Genomic DNA, 16,140 nt, shown 5'->3' with positions numbered 1-16,140 from the left:
ACTTACCATATTACACACATTGTCTTCAACATCACTCTCATCTGAGAATACTTACTATTGCATTTTAATCTAAAAATGCCTTTGCTCATTTAGATCTTTTTCATAATCCTCACAATTAGAATAATCATAGTGTGACTCAAACATGTTACACCCTACATCCTCATTGTTTTCTTCATGTTTTTGACATTTTTCTACTACATTCTGATTTCCAGGGAAAGACAAGGCTACTGCACAAGATTCAGGGACATTGGGTAATTGACGCACAAAGCACCATATAGGTTCAACAGTGAATTTAGGATCATCTACTAAATTTATAGAGTTTTTAGATAAAGGATCGGGGGTGATCTTGTTGTTGGTATTCTTGGGGGGAGGGACATTAGGCTAGCCATCTTTCCAGGTGGTAGTATAAGGAAAATTTTGCAACCTATTTTGTCTATTGAAATTTGACTGGTAAGGGACCATATTTTTAGTGGGATTCCTATCATTTTTTACTTGAGGGATATTTAGATTCTTTATAGCATTTAGAACTTGACTTATCTCACTAGGGTCTTGATTTTTTCCACCTCCACCCTTGTTATCCTCCTTTCTATTTCCCTTATTTCCAAACAATCTGGGGTCATCTCTTTTATGTTCCAGCCTTCTTGAAATTCTCAAATTGTTTTCCACATTTATAGAAATTATGAAAGCATCCCTTAAGGTCCTAGGTTCTTTATCCCTAAGCTGGTATTCAATTTTTCCATCAAAAGTGTTCAAATAAGTAATCAAATAGATTCTATCATCAACTCTCATGGCTTGCATGAGCTTATACATTCTTTTTTGGAACCTATTATTAAATTTAGTTACAGATTCATTAGGTAACCTCTTAATATTACTAAATTCACTTAGGATATAGCTTTGATTCTACTTGTCACCATATTGTTCTTTGAAATAGTACTCAATATCCTTCCAATCAATAATAGATAATTCAAGAAGTCTTTTGAACCATTCTCTAGCATCTTCAGTTAATGATTGAACAAAGAATTTCATAATAACATCTTCAACCTCAACCTCATAATCACTCATTATATCAAGAAAACTCCTCAAATGGTCTTCACAAGTGATAGCATTGTTCCCAACAAATTTAGGAAACCTTTTCCTTATTTCTTGTGGGATGGGGTTAGGGTAACCAGGTATTCCATCAAAACATATTTTCCTATAACCCTCTAATTGGATAGGTCTTCTTTGTAAATCAATCTTAGGATGATGGTCAATATTTCTCCTAGTGTTATCCAGAGTATTACTGGTCCTAGCATCACCAATTTTTTTTTTTAGATCTACTTTATGTAAAAATGAGGATAAAAAAGGAACAAGTACCTTAGTAGTATTTTGATGTGCATCATTAGATCCACCATCCTCCTTGGGCATAACTACAGTTTGCCTTCTAGCATTCTCCAATAATTTGATCTTGTTATTTATCTCAACTATGGCTACTTCATTTTTTGCAATCTCCAGTCTCTTAACCAAAGCATCCTTTTCTTTCCTTTTCTTCTCCAACTCAATATCGAAAAGTGACATAGAATCATGGATCTAAACAATCTTTGCTGGTTCATTAATCTTAACCCCAATCTCCTTTTGCTTCCCCTTATCTTTAGCTTCAATAGCATGCCCTACATCTTTTGCTTTGTTATTGTTAGCTTCCAAAGCACTATAATTTTTGATCTGTTGTATTTCAAGTCCTTCTAAGTTCTTATCTTAAGTTTCCAACAACTTTTATTCTTGTATTTTAAGCTGTTCAACTTGACCTATAATCTCTAGTTGCCATGCATTAGCTGCTATTTCATTTTTCTTCTTTAGGGTAGCAATTTTCCTAAGTAATGTTTGCTTTTCTTCAAAGGCTTTTGCAATATTTTCCTCCCTTTCCTTTTGCAACTTTTTATTTATGGCTTCTTGCTCAGCAAGTTGCATTCTCAAGACTTCAATCTCATTAGGATCTAGGATAGTAAACTCAGAACTAGCAATATTTTCATTATTGAAAATCTTAGGATCTAGATGTTTTGGTGCTACTTCTCCTTGAGAATTGTTAGATAAGAAAGGGTTTGTACTTCATTGAAAAAGACTGTTGCTATTCTTTTTGTCTAAACTGGGTGTATTGTACAACTCTATAGTTTCTTGGCATATTACTTTGGGTGTGCTCAAAAAGTCATCACCAGATAGTCTAGGATGGGATCTAGAACTTTGGCAAGATTATTCTTTTTCCATGGAAGAAAAATTAACATTCTCTCCCCTTATTAGTTGCTCTTAGGGATGGTCTTCTCTATGCATTTGAGATCTCTTCATAGCCCAATTCTATCTTCCCCTAGGGGGAAGACCAGTTTATAATTTTATTCTCGAGTTTTTCCTCACATTTTCCTATGTGTTTCTTTTGTTTGCCATGAGTTTGAGACAAAAAATCTTCTAAACAATGACACTAGTTATAACCTTGTGAGTCACCACCCACCCTATTAGAATGGGAAAAACTTTTGAATAGATCACAATTGTTTCATTAATAATCATAGACAAAATGCAAATAACCCTTGAGAACACAGAAAAGTTCTCATAAAACACCTACCTCAGATTCTACCCAAGGGAAACATAGATCTTAAATGGTACATTGGTTTATGACACCAAAAGTGCTATTTCCCCAACAGAGTCACCATTTTGTTGGTGTTTGAAACTACTGAGCAACAAAATGCTCAATACCAAAATGATAATACTCAAATAACCTAAGGATTAGCCAATTCCTATTAACAATTACATAAGTAAACCATTTGGACCCAACTTCAACAAAACCAAGGGTGATTTTCTACTCTTTAGGCTCTACAAAACCTAGGTGGGTATACCTAGGAATGATTCTAATGCAAACTATTGTGTGAAAATTATCTTAGTTTCATTTTGATTCTCATCTTTTATCCCTAAACACATACACAGTTTACCAATTTCCTTAATGCTTTCAAGTTCTATATGCATCCCTCATAAGTAGATGTGGTCATAATTCTCCTAGAATTTACAAGTATTCCTAGAAACATCAACTACCTGAGACTCAGAAGTTAATGTAAATGAGTGGTGACCAACATTATAACCTTGAACACAATGGAATGAAAATGACGTTGAATTCAAATTTTTTTTTGACATGTAGAAGTAGAATTTACTCTCCAACACCTCTAATTTATATGACCAATGCTTTATCCATGGGGGCAAAGAGTCAACTATTAGCAAGAGAACTTGTTCAATTAACTTGTAATTGAATCTATCAACTGTAACCACCTATTTCCATTCTTATGTGATATCCTCTTCATAAACTCATGAATTCTATTGATTTAGTGAAGCATTTACATAATCCATTGAATTAAAAGCAACAATATAACCAATACATAACCCATCCAAACTATATTCAATCAATTGAACTTTATTCAACTGATCTCAAAATTAACAAATTCATGAAATGGAGATAGAAAATGGTGACATCGATCTAATGTAAATACCCTTTTACATTATCCTTTTTGCTAACTAGTACAATAACCAATAGAAACTTAGTAAAGAACCCATAAATTCATATTGATTCTATCATTTCTATTTGTCATCAAAAAAGTACATGACTCGAAGTAAACTCAAAAAAAACTACACATGATTGGACCAACTGTACTTTCTTGAAAATTAAAAACATACAAAAATTCAGACCCTCTCAATGCCTTGAAAACTCATTTATATAACATGAGTTGCAGCAAGCAAAGGGCAATTGTGATTGACAGGTGTCCTTTTACAACAATGAGTATAAATTTTTTTTTCAAAAAATTCGGACACTTTAATTCAAAAAGAAACAATAAAAAATAGTTGCAAATGATAGCTGGAGCATAAAATCATTAACTTTGTCTTTTTCTTTAGCTTCTCCCTATTGGTAAAGCTCTAATATCTGAAATTGCTTCCCAGACAACAACTTCTCTCTTGGTGGGCCATTCACATGCCTTGGTTGTTGCTAGTTCATTCATAGACTTCTGCCACTTGGCATCAGTAATCACTTTCCCCTCTGTAGTAAACCTATTCATTTCAGTTTCAACCTTGAATACGGTGTCAATAAGTTTATTGAAAACACACTCATCAATATAATCTTGGAAAATAGATGCCACCTGTGGATGGTCTACAATATGGTCAAAAGAATTAGACCATTCATTGAAATCTTTCACTTTACTATCAGAATCAAGGATAGAAAGAATTAAATAATGAAAACCATTTGTTAATACTTTCATTTTATTCTGTATTGCTACCAGCTTCCCTGTGAAGAATTGCAAAAAATATTTACTTTGTCCATGCCTTCTTTTACAACAATAAATTTATCTGGAAGATTTAGCTTTTTGGCTAACAATGGTATCAATCTGTAAAAGAATTGCATATATGGTCCCCATTGTTGAAAGATAGGATCAAGCCATCCTATTGAATCCTTGCATACCTGCTTTGCAGATTGTAGATTGATGAATGCACTATAGGCATCTTGAGATATTCTCTTCAAAGTTCTTATTCTATGGCTTATTACATTCATCATAACACTTTTCTTTGTTGCATTATCAGACTAAGATGCTTCTATCTCCACATTAACCATAGGCACTAGCACTGTTACTCCTATAGTTATCTCCTCTATTTAGGCCTCTGCTTCTATAGTGTGCCTTTCTTCTTCCACCTACCTAGGTGCATGTTCTACCTCTGCTGTAGCTTTGAGTCACTCTTTGAGGGATGCAATTTTTGCTTCTAAACTTTGAATTTTCCCCTCCAACTCTTCTATTCTCTATTTTTGTACATAGCTCGTCTTGAGCTCCCCTTCATAAAATTTTCTAATATCTAGACATTCATTGTATATAGTAGCTAACCTATCCTCAATTTCATCTACCTTTACCTCATTCTTGAGTGCAAAGTTTTTGACTAGGCTAGAGATTTCTTTTCGAGTAGTATTTTCTAATGTTCACACAATCATGTATCCCTGTGTAGTTTCCTGTATATCCATCATTCTGGGTATTTTGCTGTCAGGGGCAACACTCCACACTGCTAGGGATTTTGTATCTACACTAAAACCTAACCCCCTCTTCAACCCCTAACTGCTACTAGCTTCATAACTATTGTCATTATCATGTCTTCTCATTTGATCAAGTAAAAAAGCTTTCTCAATATCCTAGTTGGGTATCAAAATCATACCACTCCTATGTACTAACTCCCTAGTTTCTACATGGATCATTGTCTCATTGTCTCACTTTCTGGGTCATAGGCAAGTAGTTTATGAACTAATTCCTTATTTTTCTTAGGATCTTCTCCTGGCATAAGGCTCAATGTGAGCTGATTCTATTTTATTTTATAAAGAAAGATTTTAAACTCTGATGATTTGATGAAATCATCATCTTCCATAAACTTTTTAGATTGGATGAGCCTGTCATCCAATCTTGATGTTGCAATTTGAAGATCACTTGAGGCTTTTCCTGCCTTTGTAGCCCTCTTTTGTAGATAATTTATCCTAATATCAGAAAAATACTCGTCATTCCCTAGGATTACTTGTAAGGCTCTACATACAACCCTCTCTGGGATGTGCATTGTCTTCTGCTTTTTATTGCCCTTTGGCACCCATGTTGAAGTTGATGGTTGCTCCTCCTCCAACTCAACTTGCAACTGTAGATCTAGCTCAAGGGATTCTTTGTTTATAGTGGCTACTTCTCCCTTTGGCTCATGTGGCATTTGAGACATGATGTGTTCAAAATCATCTACCATTTTTCTCATGTTGCCAAGGTAGGGAATTTCTGTGTAAAAACCCTTAAAATTAGGGTTGGTCCTTCTCATGGCTTCCTCTACCTTCCTTATTTCACCATACTTTCTTAATAGCTCATCAGCCTCCCCTGTGGCTACTATGTTAGCAATTAAATCCTCCATAGGGATTGTCTTTCCTGGAGATAGAATGTATCCCCCAATGGCCTTAACCTCATTGGTAATATATTTTTTAGGGTCATACATCCTATAAGGCCCAGTAGAAAATTTGTATTGGCCTAGGTATTCACTCAACTCCTCATATGAATTATTTCCTATTTCAAAAACCCCAACCTTAAAATTTCTACAAACAAATGCGGGCTTATGCAGAGAAGGAGGAATCATTTCTTTGTTCACTAGTAAAAACTGCCAAAAGAATTCAATAATGGCCAACCTAGGGGGTAAATATTTGGGTAGAAGATGATGAGGCTATGGCCATGCATCTATTCTCATCAAGGTGCACTCCTTAAACAAAAAGATGTCCCCCAAGTTATGATCTAATTTTGTTTTCTCATCTAAGAATGAAGGTCTAAGCAAGGTTTTTAAAACATTTGGTGCCCTTAAGAAGAAAGTATGATCTAATTGCCTCATAATAACATAACTAAAAAAATAAAAAAAATACAAGTGCATTTGAATAATGGAAATTATTATCCCAAATGTGAGTCCAAAGTTGCATAGGTAACTCACCAAATTCATTAGATGTTTGATCAATGAAGTCCTGGCTGATGTAACCAATGTTGTAGTATAGGATAAGGTGCATCAACATTGAGTAATAGTGGAACTTGAAATCTTTCAATTCTCCCTTCTTTGCATTGACAATTTGATTGTGCATGTTGTCCATGATAAAGGCCACATAATCATATTCTTTATCGTGGAAGGGGTCTTGTATGTCACAAGCCATCAGGGGAACCATAGACACAATCCTCTCTACACCGTCACTTCTCAGCACTTTGTGTAGCCCATATATTTTGTTCTTGAAATAATTCTTGGATCTGCTCAAGGGCAAATGATCAGCCACTTTCCTTGGAATCAACCCTACTTTTTTAACATTCTAGGGAATATGAGGCAGCATAACATTGTTCAAAAAATAGGTCTTATTTCTCCCAAATTTAATTTGTAAATTTTCAATTTCAATAGGTACATCCATCTACCCTTCCAATCCAAAAGCCTCTATGAAAGAAGTTCTATCCAATGTGCACAAAAAACTCCTAGTATGTCTTTGGAATGTTCTGGTGACTAGATTGTAGGAATTTATCAATGCCTTTAGCAGGTCCACATCAACAAACACTTATAGAAATATCAATTTCACCATATTTTTGTTCCATGGGTTGCATACAGGCACATTTTCAGTTTTGTTTTGGTAGATATATAGAAACAAGTTGAAACCATCAATTCTAGGACATTTTGCATCGTTGACTAGGAAATAAGGGTCTTTGAAGATGTGATCATTTGCTGAAATGGCATTTGATGACCCTAGAAGAATTTTTAGCCAATCTTTAGCATGCTTTTTGGGCTTCCTAACCCTTGAGTTTTTCTCAGCTTTCATAGTGCCCTTCTTCCTTTTTTCTTCCGCTATGACTTCTACAACATCGTCACCTTTGTCTTCAACCTCTACCTCTTCCTCAAAAACCTCTTCAACCTCCTTATCAGCCATTTTCTCTACAAATTATACTTTGAATTCTTTGCATAGTAACACAAAAATCATGAGGCTATGGATACCTATAAAAATTTTCTGAGCAAGAACACAAATTCTTCAGAATGGCAATATTTTGGACATTCAATCAAATATTTATGTTTTAATCATTCAGTCCACTAGCTTTTTAATTAAGTCTACATGCATGAGCTTTTAATACCACACTCATAGGCTGATAGCAAGGAATATCAACCGTGAAATTCGATCTTGATGTCCTTTTCAATGTTTTATTTTATTTGGCCATGGTGAATTTGTCCTTGTTTTTGAATTGGCATGAGACCTCAGCCGCTTTCTTTTCAAATTTTGGTCTTCTGCTGTTACACTAAGTCAAAATATTTGAATCCTCATAACCCTAGAAACACCTTTGGCAAGATTTTACTTTCTTCCAATGATGCTTTAGAACATCCCAAGCATAGAAGTGTTAGGGCTTCTTAAACACTCCATTGAAATTTCCTTTACATCCTTATGCGACCCTTTACACCGTAGAATCTCAAGCCTTCTAAATTGATAACTTCATTCTTACACTTCAAACCTTCCTCATATGAGTGTAAAGCTTTTGTTATAACCTTCTCTTTACCCTTTATGCTCACACGCACACATATCAACAAAAACCTCAAAAAATTCTTTTATGCTGCTACGCTTACTTCATTACCTAGGACATCGTAATTCTTTAGACATCCATCCTCCATTCATACGATCTAGGATTTCCCCATGGTATTGTAATACCTCTTATCTATTCTTTATTTCTCCTTTATGCTTGTACGAGTTCTCTTAACCTCGTAACATCAAAAAGCCTTTACAAATGGCATCTCACTCTTACATTTCTCCTTTATCATTAAAGAATAAAGCCTTGTCTTCATTTCTTCATCTATCCTTTTATGCTTATATAGTAAAGCTTAACTCATAACCATAGAGAAAGGGATGAAATAGATCTTTGTTCATATACTTACCCTGCAACAATAAAGGTGTAATGAGGAATTTCATCTTTCACTTATCAACAACCTAGATTGAATCTTAGAAAAATGGGAAAGAACATCACTATTGATTTTAAGCACATGCAATATTAAGAACTTAAGTTGTCTGCCACGCGGGCTTGGCCGATCTGATATGTATGATGTGTCACCACTTGATTTGCTAGCATCAGGGCCCATCTAACAAATCAACAGGTCCCAGTTAGAACGATCACTGTTATAATATGGCTTTATGGTTGTTCGCAAGTCCAAGAAACATATGCACATAAACACAATTGAACCTCACTTTTTCTCTTACAAATTCCATTTACCTATAGAACCATAAAACACTTTATGCATTCTTACAAACCATCCTTTATGCCATGTCGGGGCACTATGCCTTTACACCATTCACTACAACATATGTGCGTATATCAAACCACAACACCTTTTCGCCCTTCTGCTCAACTGTTTACTCGTAACCCCGTAAAGCGATCTGACACATATCCTTTAAAACCTTTTACAATCACATGCTTGACACTTTAACGTATGACAAGGAATAGATTTTCAAGCTTTCTTTTGCTCACCCACTCAACTATTCACTGTAAAGTTGTAAAACCAGTTTCAAAGCATAAAAAAGTCTTTATGCTTCTTCACCCAAAGACCAAACGTATGATCAAGGAGCCTCAAAATGAACTGTTTCGCTAATACAAAAAAACAAAAGCATATCCCTGGAAAAGAAAAACTTCTTTACACTTTTATGTTGCATGATAAAATGTGATGATGGAAACAAGAGGAAGAAGGTATCTCATTCTTACATGAAACCCTATATTGTAAGACCGTAAAGGAAAAAACTTAAGTGCTCTACAAACCCTTTTAAAATTTGGAAAGAGACTTAGGGTTTTTTTTACTTAGGGTATTTTAATGGCTGTGCTAAGAGACAAACCTTGAGAATTTAATAGAATTCAACAACACATGAATTAGGGCATGACTAGGTTAACCTAAAAATTTGAAAAATATGATTGAACAAAACCCTAATTTGCAAAATACAATGACCTAAATGATTTTTCATCAAAAATTTAGACTTTCTCTATACTATGAAAAATCAGACCAACATACATCATGAAATATTATTTTACTATCCTCACTACCAATTGCAAAACATAGTGTCATTCTAGAAAAGCGAGCCTACATGGCCATGATGACTTTTCAATGATCTCAACTACATTCAATGTGATGAGACTAATATGTGAATAAGGTAGCACTTTAAGACGATAAAAGTTTAATTAAGACATTAAAGAATTCATGATCATTACTTCTGGATGAGATGTTAAGTACCAAATTCGTACATCAGAACTAGTCAATCCAATGGCAATTGTTTTCCTATCAAGTGCCCAATTAACACTGGTTATTGTACCAACATCACTATCCATAGTCAATAGCTCAGAGGTAATGCTCCTATTTGCATCCCATAAGTAAACTGCATTGCCAAAAGCTATTTACAAAATATTCCACTCCAATCTAATAGATTCAAATGATTATCATCAACAAGATCTGGTGCATCCAACCTTCTATCTGCATGCTATGTCATAATGGCCATGGATCTCTAGCAACTTAAATCAACTTTAACTATTTAACACTTTTAATATAAGAATCAAACTTTAGAATATGATGTTGAAACAGTCTATTTTCCATCCTTAATCTTCTTTGGAATTCCATATCAAACTCAAAAGACTAAACAAATGATTAACGGAAATCAAATGTCTCCAAATCTCTTGAAGTAAAATCTGAACAATACTTACTTGAGGTATGTAGTGGCTCTGTGATCCGCTAGTTCTGGCCCCATTTTCAATAGAAAGAGCTTCAGAATAGATGGAGTGCAATCCCTACTTTGATGGTTTTTTACTAAAACTTAAAATTCTCGACATCTTATTGGCATCCATCACAGAGCTAGCTTCTTGCTCCATGTTATATTCTTCCATGGAGAACGCATTTTCACTGATATTGCTTTTATTAAGAAGATACCGAGCCCAATCAAAATCTATGGAATTTCTATTAGCAATAAACCTATCAATATATAAGGAGAAAACAATGATGACGTTAACATCAATAAAAAAGTCTTAAAAAGGGCTACATTTCTATCAAAAATAGAAGGTAAATGCAATAGAGACATTTTGTATTGGAGCTGCCAATTCTTTCGCTGAGGACGGGTGATCTTAGTTCTTCTGGATCAAATCCCGATGCTTGGTATTTGAGGTGATCCAAATGTCTTCTTCATCGTATGAACTGAAATAAGACTTGTAATTCACAACAACAAAACATAACTAAATATAATAAAAATTAAAAATTAATATTAAACGTGTGCTGAACCTAAAGATAAATTAGGATATACAACATACTTAGTACGTTATCTAATTTTCAGTATGGTAATGAGGTAACCAACAAATAAAAGGATAGATCCCAATAGCCTGTTAAGCAAAAGTTGTAACCACCAAATTGTAAAAGTGTTAGTTATAGAGGGGAAAGTTAGTTTGATATCTATGTAAGTGCTGAAAGAGAGTTATTTATGAAGGGGTAGTTCTGAATTTTTAGGGGTACCAATTAAATTAATGACAGTTCATTTTTAATAAAAATGTGTAATGGTTATGTTGAGAAATGTAATGTCCTTATAACTCAGTCAAGTACGTTCTCCAATGGCTAAGTGGAGAAATAAGAAGTTGATTAAATTAATTTCTTATAAAGTCATTAAATAAATTAAAATTAAAAGGTGACTTTATATTTAATTAATTTAATTAATTGTTGTATTGCTAGGAGAAGCTTCCAGACAGTGCATTAATTATTGTAAAGGGGGAAGCCTTTAGTAATTTAATTTTCTAGTAGCACAATTCATTATTGTATTGCAAGGGAGGAGGTTCTAGAGAGTGCATTAATTATTGGAAGGGGAAAGCTTCTAGTAAATGTAATTAATTAATATTTTATTTCTTTCTAGAAGGGTGAAGGAAAAACATAAATAGAGGTGGGAGCTGCATTGTTTAGCATTAGATTATTGTGAATTGCATTTGATAAGAACTTGGATGTGTGAGTGACAGATTTGCTCTTGGCATTAGAGGACATCTATCCTCTCTTGTGACATTCTAGATGTTATTCCCTTGGGGTTTGGCCTTTGAAATTCATTGCTATCAACTCATTAACAGACACCTTGGATGCATTTTCAGTTACAAGTGGATTGAGTGTAATTAGTGAGTTGAAGAGTTTGTTATGTATTTGATTTTATGATGCTAGAGTAATTAGTGAGTTTGCTATGTATTTGATTTTATAAGTTTGAGAACTAATATTATTTCAGTAGTGGTTCAATCTTTATTAGAAGTTGGTTCTTTTCTTGGGCATTTCTCGGGTGCCTATTATAGTGGTATCAGAGTTATAAGTTCTACCATCCTTTGGAGGTCTTATAGAAAATTTGGGATAGCCAGATGGAGGGAAAAGTCAGATTAGGATGTCATGTTTAGATGGTTACTAGATACATTAGAGGAGGGGTAGTGTATGCAACAAGAGTGGAATAGGTGAATGGATACAATGTTGCAGCTTATAGCTAGACAAATCGACATCAATAATAATCAAGGTGATGCCAACAATGGAAACAATAACAATGGGAGAAATGACAACAATAGGGGCAATAATAATGGAGGCCGAGGCAACAACAATGGTCCTAAGAATAGCATTAATGGTAATAATAGACATAATGGGAATGAGGCTTTATCAGGGGATGGTGATGCAACAATAGTGAGATTAGGAGAATGCAAGGATACTGTCATATCAACAGCCACTTCTGTGTCAGTTGAACCATCTAATGAGGAGTTTAGCAGTATGCATGCAGTTCTTGATGTGTGTTCTAATGAAAGCACACATGTTGATGATTATGAGTTTTCATCAAGTACAAATTTGATTCAATTTTCTGTTGCAGCAATTAGTGTTGTTCCAATCTCCATATATTTTGATGTGGCTACACCTATTTTTAATACAGTTGGCATGAATGCATATGGTTCTCCTATAACTACATATTTTTCAATGCATGTTGGTGATGATTAGGATTCTAGCCCAATATATATTATGTGGGTGGATATAGGGAAGAAGAGATTTCATAGATCTTCTATGAAGTTGCCTTTTGGTGACATTCTAACTTCTACATCATCAACACAAGTTTTGGGAGCTAGGTTGTAGGACATGTGGTTGGTCCTGATGATGCTAGTTTGTAGTTGGTTTAATGGCCATAGGGATGTCACATACTACTTCAGTTGGGATCCAGGAGGAGGTTGGAGTTCATTGTGTTGCACGATTGCTTGAGAACAAACAATTTCAAGGAGGGCAGACTGTAATGTCCCAATCTTTTTAGCAACACAATGGATTTCTTAGCCTTTACATTCTCCAAAGGCTAAGTGGAGAAATAAGAAATTAATATTAAAAGTCATTAAATTCATTAAATAAGTTAATATTAGAACGTCACTTTATATTTAATTAATTTAATTAATTGTTGTATGCAAGGAGATAGATAGTGCATTACTTATTGGAAAGGGGGAAGCCTCTAGTAATTTAATTTTTTAGAAGCACAATTAATTATTTTATTACAAGGGAGAAGTTTCTATAGAGTGCATTAATTATTGGAAGGGGGAAGCTTCTAGTAAATGCAATTAATTAACATTTTATTTCCTTCTAGAAGGGTGAAGGAAAAGTATAAATAGAGGTGGGAGCTTCATTTTTTAGCATTAGATTATTGTGAATTGCATTTCATAAGAACTTGGATGTGTGAGTGTTAGATTTGTTCTTGGCATTAGAGGATGTCTATCCTCTCTAGTGACATTCTAGATGTCATTCCCTTGGAGTTTGGACTTTGGAATTCATTTCTATCAACTCATTAACAGGTAGGGGTGACCGCAAGAAGTTGGGTCACAATTCCATGAAAGTTAGATCCACAGAATTGTACTTCTAAAAAATGGGTACCCAATTTAAAATTAAGCTTCGAGCACCTGAGCTAAATTTCAAAAATTGGGTACCCAATATTCAAAAGCAGATCGGGTGCCCGAGGCACTCATATATAGGGCACCCAATTACTTTTAAATATCGAGTACCGAATTTCTTACAAATCAGGTACTTGATTTCTTACAAATCGGGTACCCAATTTGGAAGACTTTATTTAACCCCCTTTTTTTGGCATTTTTGAAGTCATTTTCATGACCTCAAAAATGGGAGCTTGATTTTCAGCCCTGCCGACCACCCCTTTGTTACTAGTTTTCGATATACTAGATATTTTAATATGTTTTGTACTATTTTACTTTTTTTTTTTCAATTTTCAATTTAATATGTATGTTAATTTTTTGGTTTTTTCTGTTTTAATATACATAAAATTGTAAATTTACATTGTTAATGAATATATATTTAAATTTTTGTATCTGTTAATTAAAATATAGTTTCGTAAATGTTTATTTAAAAAATTATTATTTTAGATGTTTTGAAATGTATTTAATTTATGTATTTATTACAATTTTGAATGATTAGATTAGATGTAAATTCATTGTTTAAACATGTAATTTTATAAATAAATATAACCTCGACCTAGAGCCATATAACCTAGACCTTGTTTTAACTATAACCTCGACCTAAATTCATTGTTTAAACTATAATCTTGACCTAACCATATAGTTATGTACAATAAAACCCTAAACATATATAACTAAGTACTTAATCACATAATAGCCTACCAAGGGATCCAAACAAAAAACTTAGTATTTAAAATGATTTTACTTAAATTGTATTGTACTTTGTTTCATTGATCAAAAATGGATGATGTAAACTATTTTATAAATGTATATTCTTTTAGCCTTTCATACCCTATGACATGTACAGTGGATGATTGTGCATTCCAAATTAATTTGCCAAGTGGCATTCAGAACAAATATATATATTATTTAAATGGATTGAAATGAAGTGGTTAATATTGTTTCATGTGGATGTGTTATTTATTTTACTTTTAATACTTATAATTATTTAAAAATGAAATGTAAATGTGCTCATTAAGGAATGCAATCTCTTATGTTTTTTATAAATATAAATTATTGTATGTATGTTACTACTTGCTTAGTAAAACTTTTGATTAGTTCTTTGGATCCCTTGGCTGGGCGTCATTTAGGATTAACTATAATGTCAATTTGTATTGAATTTAACTCTAATCATAACCCTTACTATCATCTTAACCTTAATCTTAATTTGCTAAAACCTACACTAGGTCATATATAAATAATTAAATAACTTAACTATCTTACCTTGAGTACTAATTTTATAAATGTCAAACCCTAAAATTGTAACCTTATTTATGATTTAAACTAAATTATCCTAGAGGAGCATCATATCTATATCTACATGTCATGTACATGTGAATCTAAAAACATTTGTACATATCTAATTACATCATTTATTGCATAGGAAGGATTTAAAATTTTCATTATATATATCATCCATGCATATCATATCAAAAGAATCATATAGAGATATGTCATTTACGACATGTCCATCATAGATAATCAAGAAGGGTACTTAGGTAAATTTATATATATAACACTATATATTATAAGAAAAGAAAAACACCATATATAGGAGCATCTCATGTACATAAACTAAAAAAAAATTACCATGACACATGTAATGAGATCAAATAATATTTGTAAGATTCATCGCATATAAGTTATCAACATGTATAGGGGTGATATAATCAAAAAATCAAAAAATGAGTGATATCAAAGCATTATATCTTAATATTTAACACTAAAATAAACTAACCTGTGGGGAACCCTAAACCAAATTGAATATATCAAACTAGATTGAAAGGTAACCCTGGCCCTTAACTAATTAATATTATACTTATAAACCAAATTGAATTAAACCATGATCATAAACCTAATTATATATCCCAACTTAACAGTAGAAACCTTGAATTTAACCTTGAATCCTTTCCCCAACCATTAACCAAATTGAACCGTTACCCTAAGATTGAACCAAGTTAAACATTGACCTTAAGACTAAACCAAATCACCCTAAACTAGAACTCAATAATATATTCAACACTTTAAAGAAAAATTCAAACCTATGTTGGTTTTTAATCTAAAAGCTCTAACTATAATTCTATATCTAAAACCAAATTTAGCACTTTAAAACTTAATTCAATTTATTAACTCTTGTCCTAATTGAAACCTAAGCATGAAAACCTAATCAAACAGTACAAACCAAATTGAACCCTAATCCTAAAACTAATTAAACATTGATATCAAGGTCTCAAAATTATACATCATAAAACAATTAGAAGAGACTTGAACGAATCAGACATCTAATTAAGTAACCCTCCCTCACCATCAAGAGGTGGAGGTGTCCACATCAGTGCGAGTAGGAGCCCAGACTACACCCTTGGATGCCTAAGAATATATCTAAAGAAGTGAATAACTTGTCTTTCCACTGGATTCCTAAACCTTTATATCCTAAGTGAGTATTCGTCATGTAATATCTAATTAGGAGGGTATTGAAGGAATCTAACACCCCAATCCCTAACTAGATAATTATGTTAGGGTGGACTAATTTCTATTTATCTTGGGTTGGAAGTGCCTAAAAGTTTTTTTTTGAGACTAGAGATTCCCCTATTTGTTTCCTATTTTCCTGTAT

The 16,140-nt window shown here is 33.3% G+C and overlaps 2 pseudogenes; both read right to left on the bottom strand.

Annotated features, from left to right (window-relative positions):
• LOC149528951 (cell division cycle 20.2, cofactor of APC complex-like) overlaps window positions 1-7,450 on the bottom strand; it is an 88,751-nt pseudogene extending 81,301 nt beyond the window's left edge.
• Window positions 7,451-9,534: 2,084 nt separating this feature from the next.
• Window positions 9,535-10,761, bottom strand: LOC149528950 (cell division cycle 20.3, cofactor of APC complex-like; annotated as a pseudogene).
• Window positions 10,762-16,140: the final 5,379 nt, after the last annotated feature.

Source organism: Cupressus sempervirens, chromosome 11 (genome assembly GCF_028749045.1).
Source record: "Cupressus sempervirens isolate cs-2001-9-10 chromosome 11, ASM2874904v1, whole genome shotgun sequence".
NCBI lineage: Eukaryota > Viridiplantae > Streptophyta > Pinopsida > Cupressales > Cupressaceae > Cupressus > Cupressus sempervirens.
Note: the sequence above shows the minus strand (reverse complement) of the source record. Positions and strands in the feature narration are given on the sequence as shown.